This window comes from Pinus tabuliformis, chromosome 1_2 (assembly GCF_031772625.1).
Source record: "Pinus tabuliformis cultivar Carrire ecotype Pingquan chromosome 1_2, CPIR1, whole genome shotgun sequence".
NCBI classification, from domain to species: domain Eukaryota; kingdom Viridiplantae; phylum Streptophyta; class Pinopsida; order Pinales; family Pinaceae; genus Pinus; species Pinus tabuliformis.
In genome coordinates this window covers 917,388,567-917,406,736 of record NC_142298.1, presented here as the reverse complement: position 1 = coordinate 917,406,736, position 18,170 = coordinate 917,388,567, and positions in this window count along the sequence as shown.

The following is an 18,170-nucleotide window of genomic DNA, read 5'->3' as shown; positions in this document are numbered from 1 at the left end:
GAGCTTTCCCCTAAAGAAATAGCTCTAAAACCGTAATTTCGAGACTCATCGCTCTTATGAGGTTAAAAACCATGATGATCGCATGTTGCGTTATACTCGACCAGTGATGGCATCTCTCTGCTCCCTTGCATTCCCATGATGATCTAGAAAAGGTAATTTTCCCAAAGAGGATAAGAAGCTTCGTGATCTAAAAGCTTCCAAAGCGGCGAGCTGGAGGTTGTTTCACATAGATGAGGTCGAATCCTCTCATCTTGGCCTCTTTGTCTTATCCCTAAGAGATACTTCCTTGAGAGGAGGGCCTAATCCTATCTTTGGATAAGTCCTAATTCCCTCTCCCAGCCTATAAAATACTCTTCTCCCATTCCCATATAGTTGGTTGCTGGTTAGAGGTTGGGTTGGTATTTGTCTATTTCCACCCTTATGCTAAGCTTGTGCTAGATGCTATTCATTAGATTTGGAGAAGGAGTGCTTGGAGATTTATTGGCTTCGAATCAGATTACCACTCAAGGAGAGCCTTTCAACATCAAGGCTTTTAGTTGTAAGCTTCCCTTTATTTCCTAATAATATACAACTGTTGTTTCATCTTCCCAAAATACATATGTTCATGTATTTATTTAGCTTGACATTCCTTGATTAGTTAAGTAGGTTGTTATTGGATTTTCTATTAGTTTTGGCGTGCTTTGTTGTCTCTTGATCACTTGTGTAGGTACATAAACACTGAGAGAACTAGAAACAAGTCTATGACACGAGCGGTTGGAGACCCTCAACAAAGGAAACCGGAATAGCATCAGAATGAGGTAGGTCATCTCTTTCATTCTACTTTTCAATTATAACCTAGGAATATGTCTAGTTGATTGTCACTTTAGTTGCTATACCCGCTCATTGCATTAGAGGGATCATGTTTGTCCACAGAGAGGATTAACCTTGTCAACAAAATGGTGACTTTTTTGGAGAGCCTATGATCCTTTCCTTTCAATCCTTCACCCTGATCTTTTGTCTAGTTTGACCAACTGTTGATTTTTCGGCTTGTCTGAATTAGTCTAGGTGTATACCATCACTAGTTACTACATTAGAATGCTAATTTTGGATTGTTTCTTGGAATCTTTTTGGTTTTTTCCCATATTCCTAACCCATCGCGGGTTTATCCTTAACAGTCGCGATGGCATCACAGTTTTTACCTTTATAGTCGCGATGACAATTTTTTTCTTCATTTTTTGGTCGCGCTAAAATCATCACCACTTTTGATATACAAAGTAGTGATGCCATCACGGGTTTGCCTATGCAAAGTAGCAATAATCACGGGTTTGGGTATATAATGTAGTAATGATCCTTGAATGTGAGAATTTTTTAGGTTTCTTCCTAAGAATATAGTGTGTCTTGGCCCCTAAGGTCTTTTCCCATCCTGTATGCTTGGATTTGTCAATGTTTTGATTGATTGCATTGATTAATTTGAAAAAATTGTCTTGTTGGCTTGGAAGTGAAATATGACTGAGTTCTAGGGTTTCTAGTCAATTGGTCATCACTTCTTGCTTTTTGGTGTCATTGAGATGCTTGTTTTGCTGATTGATTGAGTGTTGTTTTTGTGGAAATCATTAAAAATTTCATTTGCATTTGTTTTAGCTTGTATTTTCTAAATCTACTTTTCGTAAAATTGCATTAGATTAGTTGCATTGAAAAGTTATTTTTTGAGATTCATCATTGAAAATAGATCACATTTTTCAGTGATTGAAAGCTAAAAACTGTATTAGTTGCATGAAATCATTAAAAATTAAAATAAAAGCATAATTCATATAAATTCATCTTAGTAAAGTCAAAATCATTTTTCTTTCGAAAAAGTTGCATTAAGGATAGTGAAAAGTGAAAACCATTTTTACTTTTGGCATTGCATTTGGAAGACGAAAGTGAAAGTTAGTGGAAGGAATTTTGTATGATGCATTTTGTTTCATACATTATTGATTGAAATTTCTTCCTTTGATTAGTCTAGCTTTCATTGAAACTAAAGTTTTCCTTTTCTCATATAGTTGCATCATAGGTGTTCAAGTGATATCATTAAGGCCTTAAAACCGAAACTTAATTGAAGATGAAACTTAAAGATATATCAATTAATCTAAGGAGCATTTGAAACATCAATGTTCATACTTAGTTGTCTGGGCTAGAGACGTGTTTCAACGTCTATAAAACTTAGCAACTGTCATTCGCTTTGGAATTAGGCAACGCTAGCACAGACTTGTGCTCCCCATACCATCGCTTATATAAAGGGAGACCCTCATAGGTTCCAAACCTTTATCCATAGGAAGCTAAGTCTGCCTCCCTGTAAATGTGATACACCGAACACAACATTCAGGGAGATTTCCTGCACGTACGTCAAGTCCTTGGTAAATTTATTTGCTAAGGTGTATATTGCAGTTCACAGTTACTTGGTAATCCTTTTTACCTAGAGTTACCTAAGTAGTCATTTCGATCTTTTCTGACTCTTTAAATTTGAAAATATTATCGAGCACTTGTCCTTTCAAGATCGCTAAACCAATGAAAGCAACTAGAGTCACCTTTTTGTCCTTTTCTTGACTCTTAAAACATGAAAAGGAAAAGTTTTTGTTTCAAATTCTAAAATTAATTAACCACAGAACAACATCCTTCTTGTTGAAATACTCCTTAATAGATCTTAGGTTGATACCAATGGAAACATTTCCTGAGTCTACCAATCAAGGAAACCCCTATGATGGGAATCCTACTCATTTTCCTTCTTTTGGGAATATAGTTCTCCTTGTGTGGCAACATTGTCCCTTCCTAGATTCACCATTGGTCTGCCAGTTTGGTTGTTTCTGACCTCGGTGATTCCGAGTGTTGAAACTAATTTTCAACTGAGTTCTCCTCCACCTGAACAACATCAACCTCATGTTGATCCTAAAGTTGACCCCTCGCATTCTTCTCCTATTTCTTCACCCTGTTCTTCCTCTTCGCTTGGTGAAAGTCTAGATTCTAGTAACTAGGAAGTTAAGAAGAAGAAGAAGAGGTCGAAGAAGAAGAAGAAAAATAAGCAAGGGGGAACCAAACAGGCATTTCTATCGATGCAACTAATGAATAAAAATCTTCCAACGAGCTCAGATAAGTAAAATTCCCTTTCATGTTATGTAGGGGTGATGACATTATTTGGAATTGTCTTAGTATTCCCAAGGTCTTAGAAGTGTTGTCTTCAGGTTCACATTGACCTTTGTCATCAACCTTTGGCGATCATGCTGGTGATAAACCTTTAACTAGTAAATCCCATGGGAAAAAGGGAAAAGTCAAACTTCCCTGTAAGTTGTGTGAAGGTAATCATCCCATTCACCTTTTTCCTTTAATAGATGAAGCTTCCAAAGTGTTGGAAAACCTTACAGCTTCTCAACTGCTTCTTCCGACTAGGTATCGAAATCTTTCCCTTGATCCTTTATTAGTTGATGAAGTGGTTGATCAAAAGTCATCTTTTGTCAACCCCACTCTCTCTGAAAGTGAGTCTCATGAGCTCGTTCTCAACCAACCATTGGTTGATAAAATGTTAGAGTTGACTCCACCATCAGTCAACCATACCTATCAGGTAGAGAGTGAACCCCACACCACTCAGGTTCTTCTGGTTTCGTCAGGTTCGAATGAACTGGAGGTAAATCCTCCTGTTCCCAAGGTGAATGAGGAATTTCTCCTATTCCCATCAAGAAAGATGTCAAATATCATGTTCCTAGCACAGTCACACAGCAGAGCACATCTGTTAGCATCCCGTCCTCAACTGCTTGGAAAACTTTGGGTTCTCCTCAACTTGTCCCCATCACCCAAAATCTATTAGCTTTTAATAGAGGAACCAATCAACCGTTAGGGATCCTTCCTAATTTTCCTATTACTTTGGGAGGAAAGATTGTCTATATAGATGTGATGGTTGTCCAAGGCCCATTGGATTTTAATCTACTCCTTGGCCGTGACTATGTTTATGTCATGGAAGCTCTTGTTTCTTCCCTCTTTCAAGTGATGTGTTTCCCGCATGAAGGAAGCATTGTGATCATTGATCAGCTTACATTCATTAGTCCTGAATCAACTCCCACTCAACCATCATCCCTAAATGGTTCTTATGTGCAAGCGGTATCACCCTCGCCACAAGTTAATTACGTGGCCACCTGTTCCATGCCCACATCTACTGATGATCTAGTAGGTGATGTAGTACGCCATGTACTGGGGGCATTGGAACCTGATTTTTCATTTGGATCCCTGGACATGTATCCCTTCCAAAATGTTGTTCTCCCTTCGGATGAGAAATTCTTGGAAGCCACGGTGTTTCCGGGAAAACTAGTGTCTTTTCGATCTACTAGTCCCACTAGGATTGGAAGCTATCCTAGAAACAAACAATCAAAGCAATTTGTGATTTCCTTTATGTATGATAGATAAGAGAGGAACAAAGAGACCAACCTGGATCTTCCGCTTGACTCCTTGCTTGATTCCTCTCTCCCTTGATAGAACTTGCACCTCTTCTCCTACTTATCCCTCTCAATGAATACTGGTAGAGACAAAGTAACAAAACACCATCAAAGCATATCGATCTATTATATCATAAACAATGTAGAATCAAAAATACATTGATCATACAATGGCATTCACAAACAAAAATATTCACAAATACACGATTGTAAGGAGGAAAACTCAAAGAACTTTATTAATAGTAGAAGGGAGAATTACAACCCAGCTATCTGATCCAACATCATCCTCCCAGCATCAAAGCCCTCTTCACCTCATGAAAAGCAAGATCACCCAACAATACAATGCTCTTTCTCAAAGACAAACTATCAACACTTCCTTAAAAATTACAAAATTCCAGCCTCCAGATCTCTCAGATGAGGGATCCATTTAGAGATGTCTGCAAGGGGGTGAGTCATCTCTGGGTTTTTGATTAGTGTCATTCCACTTGTTGTTCTTGGTTCCACTTGGAGATTTCTTGGATCTCTTACTCATCCCTGGGAGAATTCAGAGAGGCAAGTGTCATATGAGAAGTTTTTAGAAGATTCTATGAGCATCCACTTAGCAAACTATCTCAGACATTTGTCCATCCTCACCCATCGCACCCTATAGAAGGCCTTTTTAGTATGCATTTCACCTGCCTAGTGTAGAAGTCAGTATGCATCGCACCTTGACAGTGGGGCAGTCAGTATGGTCCGGTTTTGGCCAGTTCTGAGTGGTTTTTCAGGTGGAATTTTTGGAGAATGATGTAATCAATTGACCACGATATTTTAGGGTATGAAACAACATTTTTATGGGTTAAAGAGCCATTGGTTTATCAACATATAAGATTGGGGTTGCAGTGACCAAATATGTCTATAACAGTTTCCCCCTAAAGCATGAAGTCATAAATATTTTGATGTCGGGTGAAATGCTTTATCATGAGGATCCAAGGTATTTGAACTGGAAGATGACCTATATAAGATACAATACAAAACATAATCATCATATTATTTTCATGATCTAGCTGAGGCGGGCATTCCCATGCTCAGCTTTATAAATTCATTTTCATGTACATAGGACAGACAATCATCTATTGTTGCAGACTGGTGATTCTTCACATGAAGTGTCATCTTCCCTGGATTAGATGACTATCTATGCATATTTTGTGTACATTTGGTGTATTTATGTTCCTGAATATATCGCAGCTCAGATGGATGAAACTAGATCCAGGGTCTTCAAAACTCATTCAATCTTCACCCGATGTACAAGTTGATCCATGTGAAAAGATGTTCTGAAGTCGAACATGGAAAGACATCGCTTGATTACCAGCCAATAATGTAAGCTGTTAACAGGCGAGAAAGTAATCACTAATAATGATAATTACCCTCAAGGTACTATAGTACAATTCACGTGGTGTGAATATATGATCTAATGTCGAACACCACGCAAAATCTTTTGGTCGAAGGCCATTGATGTAAACCTGTCACCGGACGTGAGAAACTTGCCATTGAGGCATGCAAGCTTCAAAGTAACGAAGGGGTTGTTTCTAAGTAAACTTCTTGGATAATGAGCTAATGTCAACAAGAAGTGACCCGTCATAGGAGGGCCTTAATGTATCCCACATATACGACATGAAACGGAGCAAATGATTTTCTGGAGGTGAAAACGATCTGATGATACAAGGTTCAGGAATGGCGGTCATGAAAAATAGGGGGTGAAGGTATTGCAGTGGATGAGGCACTAGCTGGATGGTGAATTCTCTGAATGACTTCTCTTGAACATATCAGCGACACTGAGATGGATTGGTAGCGTTAACCCCAAAAGATGGATGGTATGGAGGACCAATGGTGATATGACCAGTGAACGGAATAACCCAACCCGACTCAATCATGGTGATGGAGTGAAAGTGTCATGTTCAAGAGCAACCTGCTACCATAAAATTCTTCAAGTTTTCTTCCCTTTTTCCCCAGTCATTGCTAACCAGTACCTCTTTATTTTTGTCAAGCTTGAGGAGGATAACATATGCTTGTTCTATAATTTTCCCTTTGGGAAAACCTGTCACTATGTTTTAGCGAGCCTAGCGAAAGTGAAACTCGTTCCTGTCTGAGTGGACAAGTTTGTCGCTATTGTTTTAACGAGTTTAACGACAAAGACAACTCAGTCCTTTTCATGTTTAGAGAGTTTGAAAAGGGACAAAAAGGAAACTCTAGCAGTTATTTTTCGTAGCATAATCCCTTAAGTCCGAAAAAGATTAAAATAATACAAAAAGGATGAATTTTCGATCACTTTAGCGAGTTGAAAAGACAAGCGCTCTAACTTTTTCTTGATTTAATCCCTCAGGTTTGAAAAATATTAAAATATACAGAAGGGATGGAACTTCCCCTTATTTTAACGAGTTGTAAAGGCCATTAGCTCGACAATATTTTCATATTTAATGAGTCTAAAAAGAGTTTAAAGGGGACTCGTTTTTGAGGAACGAGTGGCGTTTAGGATAGCAACTGGTTCCGAATGAGCTTGGAACTTCTCAAAACATGGTGATGTGAAGAGGGTGGCTAGCAAGACCACTCATTGTAGTTATTCCTCAAAGAGGTAAACAATCAAGTGGAAGCATATGATTAGCGAAAAGAATGGAGGTGATGGTAGGAACACAACCAAGGCTCAAAAGGCTGATAGCAGGGCAATCACAAAGGTTATTTGCCAAGGGTGGATTCATTTTTTAACGAGCTTGAACTGGGAGAAACTATGCTCATTGGTAGGTTTATTTTTTAACGAGCTTGAACCATACTATACCGTTGCTCATTTGAGTGCGGGTTCATTTTTTAGTGACGAGCTCGAACCTTGCGGAAAGTATGCTCGTTAGCCTTTTCATGTAGGCTAGAAACGACCAAACTACAAAGCTAGAAAAACTATTAAAGCTAAAGAATTGCTGAGGCTAGGTAGGATGGTTTCATCAACTTTTTTAGATAAAACCATTCCTTTGCTTCGCCCAAAGAATAGACGAAGGTGAATGGTGTGTTAGACCAATCACCTAACCTAAGAAGTTGAAATACTAGTGTTATCACTCAAGTTGTTCCCCAAAAGCTGTGAGAAAAAGGAATACGGCCGAGGTAACCACTAACAAATCTTTTAGATGCAGATTCTAGCCAATTTGCAGCCAGAGAGGGCTCTCTCTTTATGATTTAGCTTTGTTTTGCTATATGTTAGGCTAGTTATGAAGTGCAGGTAGTTGTTTGATTTTTAGATGGTGACATTCAATAGAACAGGGCTGCAAAGCATGAGAAGTTCAGACCATTGGGTTAATGGAGTCAAATGAAAATAAACTTCTGGGTATGGTTTCTTTGACAAAAGGAGGAACTACAGAGCAATATAATTAAACATGGAACAATTTTCAAGCTGGAATCGGGTGAAATGGAGTCAGGGGATGAAAGGCAATTAAGAATCTTTCATCATGCTAACAGAGGGAAAGTGGGTAAATATTACCAAGGAGAAGCTAAGAATTCCTTAATTATATTCAGGGTGTAAGAACTAGGGAGACAGGAGCAGTCAAGAATTCCTACCTATGCTAGTCCTAAAGAAAACATAAAAATGACAGGAATTGAACACAGAGTACAACGAAGTACATTCTGAGCTATTCTTTTTTCCTGCAATTTGGAACATGATATTTAGATGATATATAAAACACAAAAATAGTAAAACAAGAGTTAAAAAGACTTATCGATCCATGAGATAATTCAAGAATTCTGCAACATGGGCTTCTGCCATCAATTCCATAACCAGAGAGTTCATCAGCAAAGCATTCCAACAACCTTTATTCAGAAGAGTTCACAAGTTTACAGCGCAGTTCCAGAATGATATTCACCAACCCCTTATACTTAGATTTGGGAGGTATTTGTACAAAAATGTTTCCAAAATATCTCAAAGAGATAATATCTTGCAATAACTTCTTTCACCTACTCTACAGAAGGAGTAAATGCTCTTGGGAACAGAGAGAAATGAATGCAGAAGTGAGAAAATGTTGTGTTGGCTATTTTTTTGGTGAGATGCATTGATTGTTTTCCCAGTAAGTCGACCGATGGATATTTTAGTGAAAATCTGTGCTGCTGGCGTTGCTTTCTCAGGTGCTTTTTCCTGCACTTTAATTGACTACTGCCCAACGCAATTTTTTACCTGTTCTTTTCTTCACATTATGGCATCTGTTATGTTCTGAAAAGATAAACAAAACTTTGAAATCCGCTTACAGAATTTCCAGCATACTCTGCCACCATTCATCATCTAGTAATTGGTGCCTGCGCATTTTAATTAGAGTTTCACCTGCATCTGTGTACCTGAAAAAATGGGCTGGACTGTGAAAAGATGCCTCACTTCATGTTCAATAAAAAAACAAATTCTCCAAATTGTCATATAGGCTCTGTGCAGATGGGAGTGCCTTCTCTCCTGTAGAACTTGATGATGCTGTAGCTTGGCTATCCACATATGTATTTAATTTGTGTACATAGGCTGCATGTGACATTAATATGTAGTCATCAGTTAACAGACTGGGCAGACCCTTTTCCTCCGAAGCTGTAAACTTCTGTGTGAAAGCCTTTATTTCCATTTGCATTTCCTGGCACTTCCTTTCTAGATTTTGTATGAAATTCCTCAGGGTCAGAACCCTTTTAATTATTAAAATAGTTCTTGTCCTGTCCCTGATATCTAGTTTTTCCAGATCTTCTTTGGTCTGGGTGTTCAGGAAATGTATTAGCCTATTGCCCTATTCGGGCAAGTTTCCCAATGAATCCATGGCCTTTTGAATTTCTTCTTGAGCTGCTGCCACCAAATCAATTTGCTCATGAATTATCTGTATTGATTTCCACATATCAGTGATGGATTGGCCAATGTTGGCCCACAAAATGCTCCTAATTTCTGCTAGAGGTTTGTCTAATAAGAGGTCCTTTTCTAATGCCTTTACTTTGTTTTCCAATGTTTTCACCTCCCTTGTTTTTTCTGCTACAGTCATCTTGGATTTATCATAACTTACTTCCAATTTTGCCAATTTCTCTTTGGCACCTTTTAAATCTGACACCTGGAGTCTTAGATCCTCCATGGCCTTTAACAATTCTTCAATAGTCATGGTAGTGTTGCTGCCTGCTGTTGTTGTTGTTGAAGTGCTTGGTGCTGTTGATGTCGGGACAGTGGGAGGGACTACTGTTGTGACTGTAGAAGGAGCGGCTGTAACTATTGGAGCTATTTGAAATGGCTGAGAGGCCAACTCTCCCTATTTTCCTTGTAGTGCTTCCTCCAATGCCTTCTCTATTTCTGCCAATCTCTCATTCATTTTCATCAGCAGTTCCATTGCATCTTCCTATGATTTTTGTTCAACAATCTCTGTAGTTTTGGGATGCATGGTAATGGGCAGCTTGAGCTGCTTCCTAAGAGCTGCAATGTCTTCTTCTTTCTTTCTTATTAATTCTTGGATGCCTTTGGGATCCTTGGGATCATGTCCCAGCTCTATGATAATCTCTTCTAAGGATTTAATTCTGTTATCCTTAGCCAAAGAGGAAGCCTTTTCCAATTCCAATCGGGCAGAAGTGTTATTTAAAGAATTTTACAATTTGTTACACTAAAAAATGTCACCATGACTATTTGCAGTTAGTATGGCTCCATCAACTGTCATACTATCCTCCTTGGCAAGTCTCATGCCTCTGCTTTCCATGTCAAACTCCAAGAAAGAGAGAAAAGTCATTTAAAGTCAATTATCTCTGGGTACGCAGTTTCTCTCAGCCTTACTTGCGTGTATGCAACCCAAGTTCACAATACCTGCGTACTTGTACGCTCTGTCTGTAAAGCAATGGGTGCGTACTCCTGTAAAGGTCAAAAGGCGCAAGTTTCACTCCAAAAAAGTTACTTGTGGTCATTTCTAGAGCATTCTAGAAGTTTGTTTGACGTGTATGAAGCGCCTCCAGATGGTTCATGTATCCCTACCAAAGAGGAACTTATCCCATCAAGAGGGGAGCTATCCCATCCAAAGAGGGGCTTATCCCATTGATGGTGGACCTGGATAACTTCCTCTAGAGCACTATAAATACAGGCATTGGGCCAGAAGGAGGGGAGGTTGAAAGCTGAACATTCCTAAGGGTAGATGCTGCTGGAATTAGGACTTCCTTGTAGAAGCTTGTGAGGAGAGATTCCCATCCTTTCTTGTTTCATTTGGAAGTGGGTGAGCTTATCAAAGTAAAGGAAAACTCTTGCTGGACCCTGGGAGGGACCTGCACAACACCAAGGCTCAGGTTGTAATGGTTCCTTTTGTTACCTTTTAATACAAATAAGTCCATTCTTATTTGTATGAAGGGCGTCTATGCCATTCCCTGTTCCTGTGGGGCCCCTTATATTGGTGAGACTGGTCGCTCGATCAATCAACGGATTAGCGAGCATTCGGCTGACTTAAGACATGGTAGGACCAAGTCCTCAGCCCTGGCTGAGCATGCGGGGAAGACTATGCATCATGTCTGTATAGAAGATGCTCAAGTCATTGCCAAAGTTGCGCAGTTTCACCATCGAAAGTTTAGAGAGGCCCTGGAGATTGAGAAAAGGCCGAACAATCTTAATAGGGATGATGGCTGGAAGATTAGTCGTTGCTGGGTCCCAGCCTTGTCTTCCTAGCCTCCTCATTCCCCTTTTGTTAGGTCTCAGGGTTTCTGTCTTCCCTATCCTCGAGTTCTGTTTTTGGCGGGTTTTGGAGTGCAGGATTTAGTTAATTGTTATTAAGTAATTTCGGGCTAATTATAGTATTAACCTTATCCCAGGGGTGATTTTAAATTAGATTAGTTTCTTTGCATAGGTTTTTAATTCTTCTTCTTTGCCTTGTACTGATAATTTAATGGATATAAATTACTAAATTAATTATAAGAGGTTCAAATGATAAACAACAAAGTATTAGAAATATATGATATAATATGGATATGCTATTATTAAGAAACATAGACTTGAATTATGGTATTTACATAATAATGATTTAACTTGAATACTATTTATAATATTAGAATTATAATTTATTAAGTAAATATAGATTATTAATAAACTTAAATAATTAGTAAAAATGATGATCTGGTTTACCATTGGACCCTTAAATTTAAATAATTATATACACTGTTACCGATTGTAACTATATTATAATAGTAATTTAATACTATTTATTGTATTTAAATAATTTGGGAATATTAATTAATATAGGTTATATGAAGATATAGTTTATTAGGACCATTATTTTTAGTTTACCATTATTTAGTTTACCATAACTTATATTACTTTATATAACTTAATTTAATGACCATTATATTTAAATAATGAATATGATATATTTTAAAGAACTTACCAATGGACCATTAAGTTATTACATAATTACCTAATGTAACTAAATTATAAAAATAGTAGTGATTTATTACCATATAATAATTGAATAATAATAGATCATTTAATATATATTATATAATGACCATTATAATTAAAATATGAAGTATCATACTATAGATTCTCTTAATATTTGAAACAAGATTAATAATATATCTATTTAACTAACATTTTAATAGTATATATATTTATTATTAATATTAAATAATAAATAGTAATGACCATTATAATATTAATATTATACTAGAGATTTGAAATAATATTAATAATATATCTATTTTTAAATGAATTTATTATTATTCAATTTTTTAAATAATAAATTATAATAAATCATTTAACCATTTATACTATAGATTCTATTAATAGAAATAATATTAATAATATATCTATTTATTTTAAATTAACAAATGAATTCCTTTTTTTACCAATTTTTAGAAAAATATTAATTAACTTTTTTAGTGATTTGACCAGGTTCTTTAGGTCAAATTAGCCGTTAGAATTTTAGCCGTTGGAGTCTCTGCACACTATATTTATTCGAGCTAAGCCAGATTGGTTCTTCAACTTGTCCTGACGATGAACCACACTGGTTGGTTCGAAACGCGTCGACAAAAGGTTGATTATGTGATTTTGCCGAAGATTTCTAGACAAAGTCCATTCTTCTCAACAATTTGTTATTTATGAGTTGTTTCATATATTCCTTGGTCTATATGTTAAATATGTCTTATTTTATGTGATATTCAGGTGCTATTTAATCGTTTGATTGTTAGTAAATGCAGGTTTCGAAGAGAAGGAGGAGCTCATCCGGATCAACGAAGCTGGACTACTACAACAGCGTTGGGTTACAGGTAGGATCTAAACACTTGATTTCTCATATTGTAAATGCATATTTAGAGAAGGATTTCTCTTCTTTGTCTTGTTTGTCACTAGAAAGTCTTAGGCTTCTAGGGAGGTCGGTTGTGTCCACACTAACGACTCTTTCCACATGACAAAATGGCGACTCCGCTGGGGAACTCCATTGATGTGAATGATTTTTCCTTTGTCTGAAACTTTGATCTGAGAAAAGTCTTTTTCTTTCTGGTTTTTGGTTGTATGACTGTGTGTTTGGGTGGCTTAGCTTAGGGTTAAATTAGATTTTACTTTTTCTTAGTTTTGCTAGAAGTACGCAGCCTCTGAGTTGAGCATAGTGCGTACCTGTACGCACTGCGGCTTTGTGCACAGAGCGTACCCGCACCTATGCAAACAGGTTGCCTGCGTACCCTGTCAAAATTGAGAAAATTTCAATTTTTTCCTTTTTGCCTCTTAGATTTTGTTTTTAATTTGTTTTTGCTGCCCAGATCCACTGGTTATCTGCCATAAATCTTCACCTAAGCTTGTTTCATTGGCATTTTTGCTCTCAACTTTTATCAATTGGGTGTTTTGAGTCTCTTTTTTGAGAAATTCTTGATTTGTTTTCCTTTGGTCATTACTTGGAGGTTTCTCTCAGTCTTTTCACAATTTTGCATCTTTTTGCTTGTGTATGAGTGTTAATCGCCTTTGAGTGTTTTTATTTTTTGATCTTTGGAACTCTCACCCAATTTTCTCGACTTGCACTTGATTGGTTCTTAGATTACATTAGAATCATCTTGTGTTTGAGAATTCTCTTGCATAGATCACATTTGCATAATTAGAATTCTCATTTTCAGAATATGAATGAAAAATGTGCATAGATTACATTTGCATACTTTTCAAGTGAATTGTGCATAGATTACAATTGCATAGTTTACATTCTGAAAAATCAATCGTAGATTTAGATCAGTTTTCTTTGATTTGAATTTACACAAAAATAAAAATAAAAAAAAAATATTTTGAAATTGATTTGCATTAGTTTTTCTTGATGAAATTAGTGCATTAGAGAATTTGTTATATTTTCTCTTAGTGATCAATTTTTTGCATTGTTGGAAGTGAATGGAAACTCTCTCCTTACTTTAGTTAGGATTCATCGAATTGAAAAGATTACATTATCATATTCGATTGCATTCCATTGAGTCGGGTCATAACACCATTGGTTTCGTATCCATTTACCCATTTGAGTAATAACAACCTTAATAACACAACGCTTAATTAAAATTCATCTAGTAATTTTTACATTTCTAGGGCTCTGAAACACCAATATAGATCAGGCTAGTGTCTTGGAGTAGGAGAGTAATTAACTCTCCAAGACAAAAAAAACCAAACAAGTAGCTTATCTTGTGGTAGGATAAATCCGACTGTTTCATTTGTACTCTGGGAAAGCTCCTCTTAAAGGAGAAACACGAGACCGTGTCCGAACCAGTGAGGGGATCAATCCTCCTTCATTGGGAAAGATGCCAGATACGCATGTACTACAAATGGTAAACCTCGGATTATTGTCGAGGAGCCTGGGGTCACTTGTCGGTAAACCTTGGATTATTGTCAAGGAGTTGGCAAGGGGATTGAGCTTGTTACTCTGCCCTTGCGTGCTATCGGGTCATAGACTGTTCCCCCAGGTATATTTGTTCCTGTTGGTGACCTTAGTGACTATTATCTTTAGGGTTCTACCCAAGGTGATGGTGGAGGGAAGATCCCACTGTACCTGGAGCAGACGTCGGCTAGACTCACTTGGATTTTCTGGGGGGTTCACTTCACTTGAGACGGTTAAAGCGGAGGAACTTGGTCCAGTCTATTCATTAAGCAGGTTGCCGGGGTAACTGTTCCACCCGCCACTTCTGTACTGAATTCTGCGATGTTGGATTTCATCACCAACTAGTGTTTTCGGTTCGGAAGGTTATTGTTTGTGTGTGGTTTGACTCCTAGATTTGATAGCGCGTGTTAATTTGTTTTTTTTTACTTTTATAGACCATAGGTGTGAATTGTGAATTTTAATTGTTAAGTGTGAATTGTGAATTGTTAATTTTAGTTTTAAATTGTTAATAAAATTCACTGAAGTTGAATATAATGGCAAATGTTCCGGAATTTACCAACCTAGGAACCCCTCCTAACGAGAATCCTAGTACTTTTCCTTACTTTGGAAATGTTGGTCCTCCTTATATGGCTACTTTGTCATTACCTGGATTTACAATAGGTTTACCGATATGGTTATTTTCAACTTCGTTGGCCCAAAGTACTCCAATTGTTCCACCTCAACCGAATGCTTCACCTCAACAGAGTTCACCATCTCAACATCACCAACCTTCTGTTGACCCTTTACCTTCTTCGCCTAATTTTTCTTCCTCCATTTCTTCCTCTTCGCCTGGTAAAAGCCTTGATGCTAGTAACCAGGAGGCTAAGAAGAAGAAGAAAGGGAAGAAGAAGAAGAAGAAGAAGCAAGATAAGAAAGAAGTCAACCAACCAATCGTGGCTGTAAGTGTTAGTTGTGTTGAGGAAAACTCCGAAATGCATCGTAAACCCAAATTCCCTTGCAGGCTTTGTAAGGGTGACCACTTCCTTGTCAATTGTCTAGGTATTCCAAAGGTCTTGGAAGTATGGTCAGCAAAATCTCATCGACTTTCCATTGATCCATCAACCAGTGATAGTCAGGTTCCTGGGAAAAAGGGTAAAGTTAGGTTTCCTTGTAAGTTATGCAAAGGGAGTCATCAAACTCACATTTGCCCTCACATGGATGAAGCCTCAAAATTGTTGGAAAATCTTACTGTTCCACAGCAAGAATTTCCAACTGGTTACCGTAAACTTTCTCCCAACCTACCATCAACTGACGGAGTGATTGATCTAATTTCAAGTACAGTCGATCACACTCTTCCATTGGAGAGTGAAACTCATGTCACTCAGGTTGATGATCCATTAGTTGATCAAGTGGTCGATTCAATTTCACATTCAGTCGATCACACTCTCCCTTTCGAGAGTAAATTTCATACCGCTGATGTTCTTCTTGTTACATCGGATTCTTCTATGCCGGGGGGCATTTCACATGTTTCTACAGAACCCCCTCCAAGTACTGAGGTCTTTTCCTTTGATTGGAATAGACTGACAGAACCTCGTCTTCCTTCCTCCATCCCTTTCCAAATCATTGTCAAGGCTGGTGGTAGGGACATACATCGTACTCAGGTAGATGAAGGTTCTTCTGTTAATATTTTATCCTCAACTATTTGGAAAGCTTTAGGTTCCCCTCAGCTTGCACCTATTACGCAGAATCTGAAAGCTTTTAACAGAACCATTAGTGAACCTTTAGGGATCCTTCCTAATTTTTCCATTACCTTGGAAGGTAAAATTGTCTGTATTGATCTTATGGTAGTTCGAGGTCCCTTGGATTTCAATTTACTCCTTGGGCGAGACTATGTTTATGCAATGAAAGCTGTCGTATCGACACTCTTTCGCGTGATGTCTTTCCCTCACAATGGCAGTATTGTGACTGTAGACCAGCTTTCATTCCCTAGTCTTGTTTCAACTACCAATAATATGACACCCCTAAATGTTCCTGATTCTAAAGTGGTATCTACCCTGCCACGGGTTAATTATGTGGCAACTGGTCCCATGCTTTCAGTTACCGATGTAATTGACATGGAAAACTCGATGGGATTACTTGAACACGATGTTCTTATCCCTTTTGAGTCCCTTGACATGTGTTCCTTCCAGAGAAGTATTCTTCCTTCTGATGAAGACCTCTTGGAAGCCATCATCAAGGTGTGTCCATTGACATGTCTTTCTTCCAGTTGGAAGCCATGATCAATGTTGCGAGGATAGTTTTTTCCTGTATCAACCTCGTTAAAAAATGAAATAGGCTGTTGTGAGGATAGTTTTTTCCTATGCCAACCTCGTTAAAAAATAAAATTGGATGGTACGAGGAAAGTTCCTTTTCCTGTGTCAACCTCGTTAAAAAATGAATCAGTTGTTACGAGGAAAGTTCCTTTTACTGTGTCGACCTCGTTAAAAAATGAATCAGTGAGTACGAGGATAGTTTTTTCTTGTATCAACCTCGTTAAAAAATGAAACAGGCTAGCATGAGGATAGTTCGTTTTACTAAGTCAACCTCGTTAAAAAATGAATCTGGGACGAGGATAGTTTTGTTCGTGTGTCAACCTCGTTAAAAAATGAAACAGGGTGTTAGAGGATAGTTCCTGTTACTGAGTCAACCTCATTAAAAAATGAATCAGGTAGATTTTAGGATATGTAGGTAGATTGTAGAAAGTAGGGTTTTGAGGATAGTTCCTGGAACTGAGTCAACCTCGTTAAAAAATGAATCAGGTATGAGGATAGTTCCTGTTACTAAGTCAACCTCGTTAAAAAATGAATCAGGTATGATGATAGTTCTTTTCTTGTGTCAACCTCCTTAAAAATGAAACAACTCCCTTTTCAAGTTAAATATTGAAAGTAAACCTTCATTCCATCCATCTGGTTGAATGCAATGAAGCCTGGGGGGCATGTACCTCGCTTTGCATCATTATACTGGGGGCTGTTGTAGGGAAAAGTATCCGATTCGGATGACCCTATCCCACTCTAAGGGTGATAGTACCTCAGCAACAACTGTAAAGAAAACTACTTAAAGTTTACTTCTTTATGAAAGCAAGAGAGAATGAAGAAATGCACTAACCGTTGCCTTGCGCTTAATGTCGAATCCAAACTCTTCTCTTTGCTTGCTTGCTCTCAGCTCCTTGCTCTTTTACTGGCCCAGCTACAATGAGATCCTGTAAAATAACAAAGAAAGAAACTACAAGAAGCATGCAATCATAACTGATTCAAGGATTAGCATAAATCAAATATACAATTATCACAACACATCATTGAAACAAAAGTATATAGAAGAACCTCAATAGCTTTTATTAATAGAAGAAGTAAAGTTCTGAGAGTGTTACAACCATTGAAGGCCCCAATCCAGCAACACCTCCCAGCAGAAAGAATTTCTCCTCTTCACCTCCTTCAAGCAATCACCCAATAGTTCTATAGTGAAACCAACAGCATATCCTTACTTTGCACAAAATTCCAGCCTCTCGAGCTCATAGGAGAGAGCTCAATATATAGATGAATTGAGAAAGGATGAGTCAGCTTGCAACTGATGTGTGGCTACCTTGTGTCCTCTCTCTCTTCAGTTGATCTTCAGTTCTTGAGTCCACTTGGAGAACCTTGCTTCCACTTGGAGAAACAGAGCCTCTGACTCATCACAAGGCGAAATCCCTGATCCAAGTGTCATTTTTGGAAGATTCCAGAGCAATGACTCAGTGTGCCACTTGTCCCATCTCGCTCAGCGTAGGTGGCCTTTGTTCCACTTGCTTTGCAACGCAGGTACACCATGGAGGAGTTGAGTTTCAGCGCAGAAGCCTAGTGGAGCACCTGCTTTGATTTCAGGATTGCTTGTTTTTGAGTGTTTTCAGGTGGAG